At 40.8% G+C, this 12,769-nt stretch overlaps 1 protein-coding gene across 2 annotated transcripts in view; it reads right to left on the reverse strand.

Moving 5' to 3' along the window:
- ZNF385D (zinc finger protein 385D) overlaps positions 1-12,769 on the reverse strand; it is a 571,924-nt gene that overhangs the window by 512,040 nt on the left and 47,115 nt on the right. For both annotated transcript variants that reach the window (XM_083705882.1, XM_083705891.1), the window contains exon 3: positions 7,507-7,717. The gene's annotated coding sequence lies outside the window, so the exon portion shown is untranslated. The remainder of the gene's footprint in view (positions 1-7,506; positions 7,718-12,769) is intronic.

Here is a 12,769-nt window from a genome sequence, read left to right on the forward strand (position 1 = left end):
GATGTAATTACCCTTTATCCTTCTAAGGCAGAAGCATCTTGATTCTTCTTTTTATTGACATTCCAAAGCATATTTGAGAAACAAGAAATCTACTTTTTAACTAGATTTCCAGAAGAGATATATCACTTTTTTTTTCCTTCAGAGAGAGGAAGAGGATTGTATTTCCCAAAGTCAGGTTTATTGATTAGTCTTCTAAGTACATTATAAAACTAAAAGACATGTTCACTAACGGCTGTATATACGCTGACTCTGCAGACCACTCGAGATCGTATGGGATATATTTTCACCTTCTAAAGGCCCATGTTCAAGGTCACTAAGGCTATTTCTGGTGAGCTTTAATATCATACTTCTGCACGTGCTAAATCCTAGATATTACGCTATTGACTTACAAAAGAATGACTTTTTTTCAGCTTGACTACTTTCCATTCACGGAAATTTATCGTCTTTGCTTCAGTGCTTTTATTGGAGGCACTCGGTAAAGTGGGAAAGCTCCAAATGAATTTTGCAGACACCCGTTTATGCAGCAACAAAGTGCAACTTTTCTGGAATGCATTTCTTCAAAGTTTTTCTGACCCAGGATAGAAACTGTATTCGTAGAATGGGGGGGTGGGGGATGTGTGATATCCTTTCTGCACAACGAGCTCTCTGGCACCAAGGTGCCCTCCACACATTGCAGAGAGCAGAGAACCCAAGCAGAGATTACACATAAAGAAGTGTTGTCACACCATTAATCCAGCTGCCTCTGTACTGTCTGTCTAGTTTTCCTTGTAAAGGCTCTTTGGGGTCTCAAGCAGAGCACTATTTCCTGAGATCTTTTGACTGGGGATGCAAGATACCAAAAGATTAGGACTTAAAGAAAGCCCCATTCCCTTTTAAAGGCAGCCAAAGGACAGAATTCTTTTCACCAAATGTACAAAATTTCCAGACAGGAAGCAGTGATATATAAATGTATCACTTGGTAGAAAGTGGTAGAAATAGCAGCAGCTTATGAATGGAATCACCTCCTCAACAAAATACAGCTGTGCTTTCAGTGCTTACTGAAGACCTCTCAGTTCATCCAGACACTGTCATGCATTTTAATGTGATGGTTTTATTGGAATTTTATTGCACTGTTGTGAATCATCCTGGTATTGTTGATGAGAGTAAGAATAGAAACCTTCAAAATAATTATCTAATTTAAACTTGTATGTTTCAGACGGTGGTCCCAGCAAGAGGAAAGGGTTGTAATTCAGTGAAGCTTTTGCTAGGCAGACTCTAGGGACCTTCAGACAGGGCCCAGGAGAGGAGGGTGTGGGGGTGCATCATATCCCTGTCCGGGGTCAAAAAGGGGTGTGTGGGAGCCAAAGAAGGGAAGCCAGAAGTTCCTGGGAACTCAGAAACTGCTTGCATATATTGTGTGAAGACTAGCATCTACATTCTGTGTAAACCAACATGAAACACTATGACACTTCTCCTGCCCAATTCCTCTTCTGCCAACTGCCTACTTCTCCCAGAGAATCCAGAGAGGTGGCGCTGAAGTCCCTTGAAAGATGGTGCGAGAAGATGGGCTTGCTTTTCCTCCCCTACTGAGGGGACTGCCATCTGCCAGTGAAGGGCAGCAGGTGTCAGTGCTAACACACAGGGGTCAGCAAACTTTTTCAGCAGGGGGCCAGTCCACTGCCCCTCAGCCATGTGGCAGGCCAGACTATATTTTTTTTTGGGGGGGGGGGAAATGAATGAATTCCTACGCCCCACAAATAACCCAGAGATGCATTTTAAATAAAAGCACACATTCTTCTCATGTAAAAACACTAGGCAGGCCCCACAAATAACCCAGAGATGCATTTTAAATAAAAAGACACATTCTACTCATGTAAAAACACACTAATTCCCGGACCGTCCGCGGACCAGATTGAGAAAGCGATTGGGCCTTATCCGGCCCCCGCACCTTAGTTTGCCTACCCAATGCTAACAGCAACTCGCCTTCGAACTGAGGAGGGCGAAACAGCGCATTGCCACCATTTTCATCATGAACTGGTGAAGAGCTGACTATGTCTGTTGAAATTATCTTTTCCAAACAACTCTCCTAAGAATCAAGAGGTAGTTAATATTTGCACTGATACAAATTATATTTGTAAAGCTATAATAAAAGCAAAACAACAACAACCCACTAAACAAAATTTTTAAAAAACCCACCTCTAAGATATTTCATTGTGCTTTGCTTTATTAATACTATGAATAGAAAACTGGATAATTATTCTCTGTATATTTTAATTTGGCGTTTTCTGACAAAAGGTTTGTTAATTTGGAATTAATGGTTAATCTAAGAAACAGCGTTGCTTAGATATAACAAACAAAGAAGCATTTTACAACTGAGTACAACTCAAGTTTTTTCGGCCAACTTGCAACAAGCTGCAAAGTCTGCAGGGGAGCACTTGCTGCATTGTTGTTTTGATCAAGCAAGCACAGCTTTGTGATTCTTTTATTTATAATATCGTTTACAAATAAAATTGAAACTGACAGAAGGAATGGTGAAGTCTGGAGAACATTTTTAAAGTTGAACAGAGGCAATAGCGGACCTACATTTTTGAGGCCCTGAAGCCTGTACTGTTTTGGAGACCCTTTTGCAAACACAATGAGGTCTGGGTGACCACTGTTATCTTCTTCAATGGGGTTGTTTTCAACAACCTTTAAAACATCTTTGCTACTAACTCTCAAAATTTGGGATAATATATAGAGCAACAAAAAATAATCAAATTGACTCATTCACTGAGACCCATCTATGAGTCTCAGCTCTATACTCAGTAAAAGCTGAGATCTCAGCAAGAGGTGCCAGAACTCACCATGAACTCACCCTTGTTCTTTTATAATGGCAACAGTGCTCACCTGGGAGATGCCAGAACTGAGTTCCGGCTGCAAAAAAAGCCTTGGTCCCAAAAGCAGTAAGAACATGACTCGTCAGAGGTTCCGGTCAGGAGAGAAAGAGATTGGTTTGGGACAGTTTTGGAATCATGGAGAAGTCTGCTAGAAGAGGGCTTGAAGAATGGAGCTGGTGGTTCTCAAGAATGAGAAGCCATGCTGTGAGGTGATGGTGGTGATTCTTCAATCAGGTATAATAACAATAATCATTTATTATTTCTACCCCAGCCACTCTGGGTGGCTTTCAACAGAACATTAAAGACAGAATAAAACTTCAAACATTAAAAACTTCCCTAAACAGGGTTGCCTCCAGATGTCTTCTAAAAGTCGGATAGTTGTTTATTTCCTTGACATCTGACGGGAGGGCATTCCACAGGGCGGGCGCCACTACCCAGAAGGCCCTCTGCCTGGTTCACAGGTAGCACAACCCAGCATCAAACAGCAGTCTAACCACAGGGAGAATTTCAGAAGGCAGTCCTTGTAACATCTGAATCATCACTGAAGTAAGAAGCAGCAGAAAGAGCTGGAAGAAGAGGGAAAACGCTATATAGTATCTAATCCTGGTTTGGCAGGGATGAAGGTTAGGGAAATCTTGCCTGAAGGAAAACCTATTGAGAGTTTATTTAGCCGAGGAAAACTCTTAAGAACTGTAACAAGCAAATTTAATCTTGTTTAACTAAGAACCGTACAATTAAGCAATCTTATCCTGCCATCTGAAAGGCAACACTTTATTCCCTTATGTAAACAATTCTCTTAAATACGCCATATCAGTTTTGTTCATCTTAGAACAGCTTGTCTCTTGTGGTGGTGTCAATCTTGTGTCAATGCCATCCGAACCAACCTCTTAGGCTTTATATTGGGTTTATTTTGGCAACAAGGGTCAAACCTTCTCTAGCTAATGAAGCATTCCCTAGCGGAGACAGTCTGGGAAATGTGGCAGGGAGTTTTAAGCCTCAAATGCCATTAAAAAGGGAGGTACCCACTTAGTTTCATTATAAGCACCCTAAAATTGTGCCTAGAACCAAGGTTGCTGCATGTGTCAGGATTTAAGTTTCTCCTCCTGTTTGCCTTTTAAAAAAACTTCCGAGCTCCCAGGTTCCGGGCTCTCAGGCTCCAACAGCAACAACAAAGCAAGCAAGCCTGATTAAGAACTTTTGTTTTTAAATTTATTATTATCATTATTTGTATTTATATAGAAAAATAAAAACTTACTAACAAATATCATTTTTGTCCAAACTAAAACATTAATCTAAAGGCAAAAAGGAGAAAGAAAAGAGGAGAAAAGAAAAAAGAAAGAGGAAGAGATAGAGAAAAAAGAACAGAAAGAGAGAAGGAAAAAGTTAAGAAGCTAAAGAACTTCCGATTATTCATCTGACCAAATAAACCTTATTCATTTCATCCACTCCAGTATAATACCTAATAAAGCCACTTTCTATTAATCATTATCTTTAATCCTCAAATTGAAATGTCATTATTTCCTTTTCTTTTTCATGCAAAAGGTCTATGAGAGGTTTCCAACCTTTAGTAAATGTTGACAATGCACAAAGATGGAAAGACTCATCATTACCAACAATTGCTAAAATTAGTGGAATAAGCTGAAATGGCGAAATTGACATATTTAATCTGATTAAGAACTTTTCCATGTACTAGAAAAAGTAGCAAAGCAGAAATCCTAGCTGCCCGTGTAATTTGAAAGCTTTGTTCAGAATTCAAAATAAGGTGGTGGTGGGAAACAACACAAACCAGAATTCCAAGAAGAAACAGCACTTTAAAGTATTTTATACATAATAACTGCAGGGAACATTATGAATATTAATGCAGCTTAAATACTACATATGTATTTTCTTTTTTGGCATTAATCTTTGCCTGCTATCAGTCGATTACCCACACCATCGGTTACGCACGAAATTACATTTTTAAATCTAAGCCTGTGTAAACACAACTATCTTTCCAAAAGAATATGCAAACACAAAAACTTTCTAAACATGCAGCATTCAGCAGATTAATGTTCCAGAGCATTAATTCCAGTGGAAAGCTAAATCCCAAACCAGCTAATCGTGCTAATCGTACTGCACTCTATCTGGTGTCAAACGACAAGCGTCTGGATTTTAGCTACGCTGGCATTTGCTCATGAAAATTGGTGAAGGGGGAAAGAACAAAAGAACGACAAAGTTCCCTCTGGGCTAAACAGAAGAAGTAACAGCAGAAACAATAGCAGCTTGTTGTTATGGGAGTTTAAAAGTCAGGGCTCTGTAGTTAATTGGCTTGCTCTCACTAGTAGTTCGTGTCGCTCCAAGAATGGAAATTAAGATCAAAGAGAAAATGGAAACTTTTAAAAACAAATTAACAGGGTCAGACACTGGGACACAAACAAGACTTTCGGGTGCCTGAGGCAAAGGACAAGATGGTGACCGTACCTTCAAAGCACGACAGTACCACTTTAAGCAGACATGGCTTCCTCCATGGAATTCTGGGAGCTGTGGTTTGTTAGGGGAGCTGTAAGTTGTTAGGGGACTCCTATTCCCCTTCCCAGGGTTCTAGGGGAAGAAGGTTTGATCAGCAAACCACTAAAACTTGTGATCCATTGCAAGATCTGAAGGAAGACCATTTCCCTCCCTGAATAAGCAACCCTGTAGCCCAGAGTTGCCTAAACTTGGGCCTCCAGCAATTTTTTTGGACTACAATTCCCATCATGCCTCACCACTAGTCCTGCTAGATGGGGATGGTGGGAGCTGTAATCCAAAAACAGCTGGAGACCCAAGTTTGGGAGACCCTGCTGTAGCCTATGTGGCTAGTCAAGCACAAAGACCAGCTCCTCCCTCTGCAGATTCAAGTCAGGTCCAAGGATGCAGCAGTTGCACAGCATCCACACCTGTCCCACATTCTCCAACTCCTTCAGGGGTGGGGGCTTTCAGGAAACCACTATGGACTAAGAAGTATCCCGAAATGCAAAATTCTTTCCCATCTGGCAATTGGAAAACGATACTCAAAGATTGGCCCAAAGTGTCCCCCCAGTTGTTCAAAATTCAGCCGAGCCGCTGAGCCACAAATCCCTCAAGCACAAATGTCTTTGTGTACAGATAGTCGTTGACTGCTTGGGAAATGGCTTTAACCTGCGCTTGAAAAGGAACCTTTCACGTTGAAACCCCACGTGGTGATTAATGTAGCTATTTCCATTCCTTGCAGAGCACAGTATGTTCAAAAGGATAATTAGCACAGCGAGGAGTTCTACACCTCAATACGGCCTCTGCAATGCAGACATTTTAGCTATATTACAGTGCAGCAGCTACCCCCCCCCAAAAAAAAAATCTAATGAGAAGCAGATACTCATAAACCATCAAAGTATTCTTTTTGACAAAATAGCTACAGACAGTGCAGACAACGCTCGGCCATTATATAAATATCGGTGTGATGACAGAGTTGCTTGTTTTCTGAAAGATTTTCAGAATAGAAAATGGCCTTCTCCTGATCCTTGTGTCAGAACCTTCAGAATTAAGTGCAGCTCATATAGTCATTCAAGTGACAAGGAAGCAATGTGGTCATATTTCTTAGCCGTGGGGATATTTCAAATCGTACTAACTGCACAATACGAAGCGCAGGATGGCCGTGATGTTTGCATCACAATATGGCACAGGACTGATTCACATATGCATGGGCATTGCACAGCACAATGGCAGTGGATGAGGTACAGCTGGAAACTGACATCATTGAAATGTGTGTGTGAAAGCAGGTTTCTGCACCCACAGTTATGTATTTGGATACACATCTGCAGTGCCATGCTTGTCCCAGCTTAATTGAAACGGCTGCATGCATAACTAACTTCTGAATCAGGAGAGTGCTAGGCCTGGAAGTGGTGATGGGTTGGAAGAGTTTTCAATAAGATTTATGATCATCAGGGATTGGGATAGCCATGGGAGCAGTCTTGAGTTGTGTTTTAGACCAGGATTTCCCAAACTTGGGTCTGCAGCTGTTTTTGGACTACAACTCCCATCACTCCTCACTAGCAGGACCAGTAGTCAGGGGTGATGGGAAGTGTAGTCCAAAAACAGCTATAGACCAAGTTTGGGAACCTGTTTAAGTACCCAAAACTGATGCTCTTCTTGCTGATGCTCTGCTTGCTGATGCTTCCTCTTTCACTTTTATGTACCTTTCAAGGGGGAGAAAAAGGTGACCAGTCCCACCCACCCATTATAAAGAAGGCGATGAGCAGAAGGTTGGAACAGAGGTTTTGTAGGCTCAGGGAAAATTTGCAGAGGCACCATCACACTGTGGTAACAACCCCAATCTCGACATACCAATGACCCCATAAAGCAACTTCCTATTTTCCTAAACCAACACAATTTTAAGAGCCACAGAAACTAGACCCATGACATTGCATTTCTTTAAATTCCAAATTATTGAAAACAGGTGCTCGCAACATTGCTCACTTTTTGGTCCTGGCCACTTTTAACTGAACCCCTTACAGAACACCAAAGAAGCAATATTCACTTATGAGGCCACCTCCTATGCTGCACAAACCCATAAACTGCTCATATGCTGCCAGAAGCTGAATATTCTGTCATATCTTTACCACATAGTAGTGAAGTCAGAACAATTCTTTAGACCTACCTCGGTGCTTCCAGAACTTTCCTTCAGAAACTTCAAGCTGACTGGAGTGATTGGTTGCTTCATAAAAGACATTTGCTTCCTGTGCAGCAGAAAAATGCTTACTCATTTTTCGAGAAAGTAAGTGGAAACTGCCTCAAGAGGGGGTGTTCATCAGTTTCTTGCTAGTAAAGCTGACATGATTGCCTCTTTACCTGCTGATATTACTTTGCACCTGAAAAGATGAAAATGTAAATGACACATTTTGCAAAAGCACATTTTCAGAAGAACCTGGCGCTCTTTGAAGATCATCTACTTGGGATATGCCTGCATTTTCCTTAATCTGTTCAAGGGGGCCAGAAATTGGTAAGGCAATATCCACTATTGGTCAGGCAATTTGACAATGAGATGACACATTCTGTGGTTTCTAAAATGAGTCTAAAATCCAAATACATTTTTTTCTCATGCAGACAGTGCTTCCAGCTTCTGGCATGAAGATTTACAGAAGGGGGAAAAACTCAGCCATGGCTGATGATGAAGCAGGTGCTCAAACAAAGTTAAAAGGCTTTCTGCACACTTATTTTTTCCCCTATTATAAATGATTTCCCAGAATTGTTAAACATTTAAAAACAATTATTTTAAATAAATGATCCCCCAAATTGTGCCTTGCTCATGTTGCCATAATGAAAATATTTTAGTAAAGCACTTCAGACAAAAATATAATCATAAAGTAATTGTAGCAAGGCATTGTTAATTCAGTGTACTGCATGGATTAGGGCCCATTTGTTGTTGGATCTAAATTTTCATCAGACCCAGACCAGGGATGATGGAATTGCCCATTCAGATATTGCTGAACTACAACAGTTTCCTCTGTTGCAAGGTAATTCATACATTCTTCTCTGTGGATTGTGTGTGTGTGTGTTTAAAAAGTTAAATACATTATAATGGGAATAAATGATCACCCTGCACAGGGCTTTCTTTTGCAGTTTGAGAAGCCCTTCCTTAATATCAGTTGTCATGTACCACCTACACACTATGCATAGGCAATTTGATTATGATTCATTATGGCTAAATTGTGTTAAGTGTTTGATAGTTAGCCAGACCATAGCTATCACCCTGTCATAAACCTTAACAAGATTAAATTCCCATCCCAGCTGTTCATTTCCTACAGGTATGTGTCAGAAAAAGTTCTGAAAATTTACAATGCAATTCTATGCACGTGCGCTCAGAAGTAAGTCCCTCTGTGCTTTACTCCCAAGCAAGGGTGTATAGGGTTGTAGCACTCTGGATCTTCAGGTTGCAAACACATTTCTGCCTGTTTTCAACTGGAGCAAGGAATTTAGACAGACTATTAGTGGGGCAAGAGAGCTGAAAATAATGCCAATATATTTCACATCTGGCAACCAATGCACTCCTTTGGTTTCAGGTAATTCATGGGTAAAAAGGTAAAGGGACCCCTGACCATCAGGTCCAGTCGCAGCTGACTCTGGGGTTGCGGCGCTCATCTCACTTTATTGGCCGAGGGAGCCAGCGTACATGGGTAGAAGAGTCTAAAAAGCACAGGGCACAAATTGTCATAGCCCTCTAGGAGGCTCAGTTTGGTCAAAACTGAGTACACACTTCTAGAGTTAATGCTAAATACAATGCTTTTGGTAAATGAGCCACCATAGCCATGAAAATTTGTGTCCCAGGCTTCTTAGACTTGTCTACCCATGTACTATCTGAAACCCAAGAGGTGCACTGCTTGTCAGATGTGAGCTTTTTTTTCAGCTCTCCAAGCCCACTATATAATTTACTGTAATTCCTCTTCGATGATCCTTTGAAAGATGCATGTGGCTTTCCTTCACAACGAACGAAACAAAATACCCTGTGCTTCACAAAAGGGTTGTACAATAGTGACCACAAGCTTTGGGGAGCAGCACAAAGAGAGAGAGAGAGGAAACGCATCATATCCAGTCATCTTACATCTTGGCTTATGCTTTTCAGAGTCTGACACCAGCCTGGCCCCAAACAATCCATGATCCAAAATCATGACCACAAAGCAGTGATTGCATACTTTTAACTAGGAAGTAGATTTCCACTTTGATAAGATGTCCAGGTTCCCCAGCAAGAGGATGTAATTATACAACACTTAAAATGCTCATTCAACCAGAATCCATTTATCAACTTCCTGGGAACATGGCAGAGTTGCCTAAGCACCCATTCACCATAGTTAAAAAACTGAATAAGGTGGAAATGTGGGCCTCTATGATCCAAAAACAGAGTTCATTTTATTAAATGTATTAAAACTGTATCCCATTCCTCCTCAAGGAACAACTGTTATCCATTCTATAACCCTGTGAGGTGAAAAGCTTTGTTTTGTAAGGAAGCTAGGAGGATGCTTGTGAAACATGCACCACTCATAAACGCCATCTCCAACTCCTCGAAAGGTTCCATCAACGGTGTCTCTGAAGAATTTTACACATCATTTGGGAAGACAGGCAAACTAATGCCAGTGTACTGGAAGAAGCAAAGATCACCAGTGTCAAAGCAATGATTCTTCAACATCAACTTCGTTGGACTGGTCACGTTGTGAAGATGCCTGATTATCGTCTTCCAAAGCAACTACTCTATTCTGAACTTTAAAATGGAAAGCGTAATGCTGGTGGTCAACAAAAGAGGTTTAAAGACTCTCTCAAGGCAAATCTTTAAAAATGTAGTATAAACACCAACAACTGGGAAACAGCCTTTACCAAAGGTGTTGTGCGTGTTGAAGACACTCAAACTCTGGACAGAGGGGATAAACGTGCTAAGAGGAAGGCAAGTTTGGCAAACCCTCACTGTAATCAACTCCCGCCTGGAAACCTATGTCCCCACTTTGGAATGATGTGTGGATCCAGAATTGGCCTCCACAGTTACTTACAGACTCACTGTTAAGGCTGTGTTCATAGAAGACAATCTTACTTGGCTACAAGTAATTGCCAAAGAAGAAGAAGCTCTCTGTTATAGTCAGAAAATGTTTGCTTTCAGATCAGGTTTAGGAGTGATGTTAGCTGGCACACTTTCAGTAGCTCCTCATGCATCTTTCATTGAGCACCTGAAGAGGTCTATAGTCTCCTCTAAAAATCCAATTTATCAACATTGTGAATGGAATCATTAAAATAAGGAGGCTTTTCCCAGCTCAACTATCTTGTCTCATGTATTAGCCCTTCAGCCCCCTCACATCAACAATCAATGCAAGAAGGTGGTGAGTTGGTTAAGCACTTTTTGACCCTGGGAAACTGAAAATAACCCTAATCACAGAAGTGCCACATTTGGCACATGCTCCCTATGTAAAATGAAGCCTATGACCTTTAGTGGATTGTATCAGAATGAGTGGTAGGGAGAATCACAAGAGGAGAGGAAGTGCGACTGCACAGGAGACAAGAAGATGGTGAATTGGTGGCTCTCCAGATGTTGACTCCAACTTCCATAAGTCCCAGGCAGCATGGCCAATAGGATGGAGGGTGGAAGACCACAGAATCTCCAGCCCTGCTGCAAAGAGTTAGAATTTGGGTCTGAAAGGTTCCCACATTAGACTGCAGTCCTAAACATACCAAGGAGAAGGCATGGAGCAGAAATTTGATTCAGATCAAATTTAAAGGCATGACCTACATAATCTGCATTTCCCAAAACAATATGTAAATAAAATACAGCCACCCTTCAAAATTCACACTTCTCCAAATTTTGCAATGCAGCTCTGCAGTCTAGGAATGTGTACAAAAATGCATATACCAAGGTAAAGTGTGCACAAAAAGGTATTTATGTGTGAAAATAACTTACAGAAATGCAATTAATTAGGAGAGATTTCTTCGGGGGTGGAACACTGTAAATTAGGCAAAATTACATGTAAAATGTGTATTAGGAGATATTTGCACTAAAATGTGATGAATTTTATTGAGGACATTAAAAAGAATTTCCTAGTAGGAAAAAAAAGCCCCATTGAGCACAGTTGGATTTCTATGTAAACATGCATGGGGTAGGGCTGTTAACAATTGCAGTCATGCAACTGTTTGCCGATGCTTTTCTAACCAGTTAGTTTTACACATAAAATCCTCCTCCAGTTACATAATTTTTTAGCATTGTAGGTGCATTAGTACATAATTTATTGTGAACCCACAACCAATGACTGCTTGAATTATACACAATGGTCACTGGGCATTTGGAGCAGCAAACTTGCCGTCCATGAACAGAAATACATTTGATGGGACCCGGCATTTTTCCAAGGGAAATATAATGGATCATAACAGTTTTCTGAAAGCTTTATTATTCTGTACTATGACTGGCTGTGCAGTCAGTTCCATTTATTTAAAAGTACACTGGAACCAAATCTGCAGGCATTTAAAGAAGTTAAAGCAGATTACATAAAATGAGAGGAACAAAAGTACTTAGAAGTCAGCCTAAAATTATTGTCTTTAGAAGTTTTCAAACTGAGACTCAGCATTTCTTTCAGTAAGTCAAAACTATCATTTCTCCCCAGTTATCTGGCATCTTCACTTTCAACCAATTTCTTCCTATTGATCAGAATTAAATCTAGAACAAGGGTTGCTATTTCATTTCATTTTCTTTTCTTTTATTACAGTTGGTGTATTTTCTTCCTTCCTATTACCCTTTTTTCCCTTTCTTTCTTTCCTTCCTGCTTTCTTTCATTATCAATCTACTTTACCTGGCAGCAGGTTTCAAACAGGAGTCTTTCTCAATCCCACTTGGAGATCCTAAGGAGTGGATTTAAGACCTTTGGGATGCAAAATTGATCAACTGAGAGAGTGTTTTTACTAAAGCTCTCAAAGCCCTGGCATTGTTAACCATGCTGCACAATAACTGCAACTCCGAGATAAGATGGTTTGCATCTGTGATGGCTGATTGGGGAAAGCCAAAGGGAAAACCAGGAGGCAGGATCAAGTCAGAAATCAGGACCAAATAGAAGGTATAATAATCAAGGACACAGGAACATTGCAGAGCTCAGGAAGACAATGTGGCTCATGCAAGGCTCAGCTGAAAAAGGAATCTCTTTACATTTCATCCTTCCCAGAAGAACCTAGTGGTTAACCTGTGTCAGCCTAGTGGCTGAAGAAGGGGGCCACCTACTGTTCAGAAATTCACTACATGGGGCAGCCACACATAGATCCAGCAACTCCTGAAACTGAGAAATGTTGTGTTGGAAAACAGCCTGAAACATCAACAAGAATGTGTTGCACTGATAGCACTACTCAGTGCTAGCAGTCACTGCATAACTAACTAGTGTTGCAGCTGCCACTACCAAGGAGAG

This window comes from Podarcis gaigeae (assembly GCF_964106915.1).
Source record: "Podarcis gaigeae genome assembly, chromosome: 12".
Taxonomy (NCBI): domain Eukaryota; kingdom Metazoa; phylum Chordata; class Lepidosauria; order Squamata; family Lacertidae; genus Podarcis; species Podarcis gaigeae.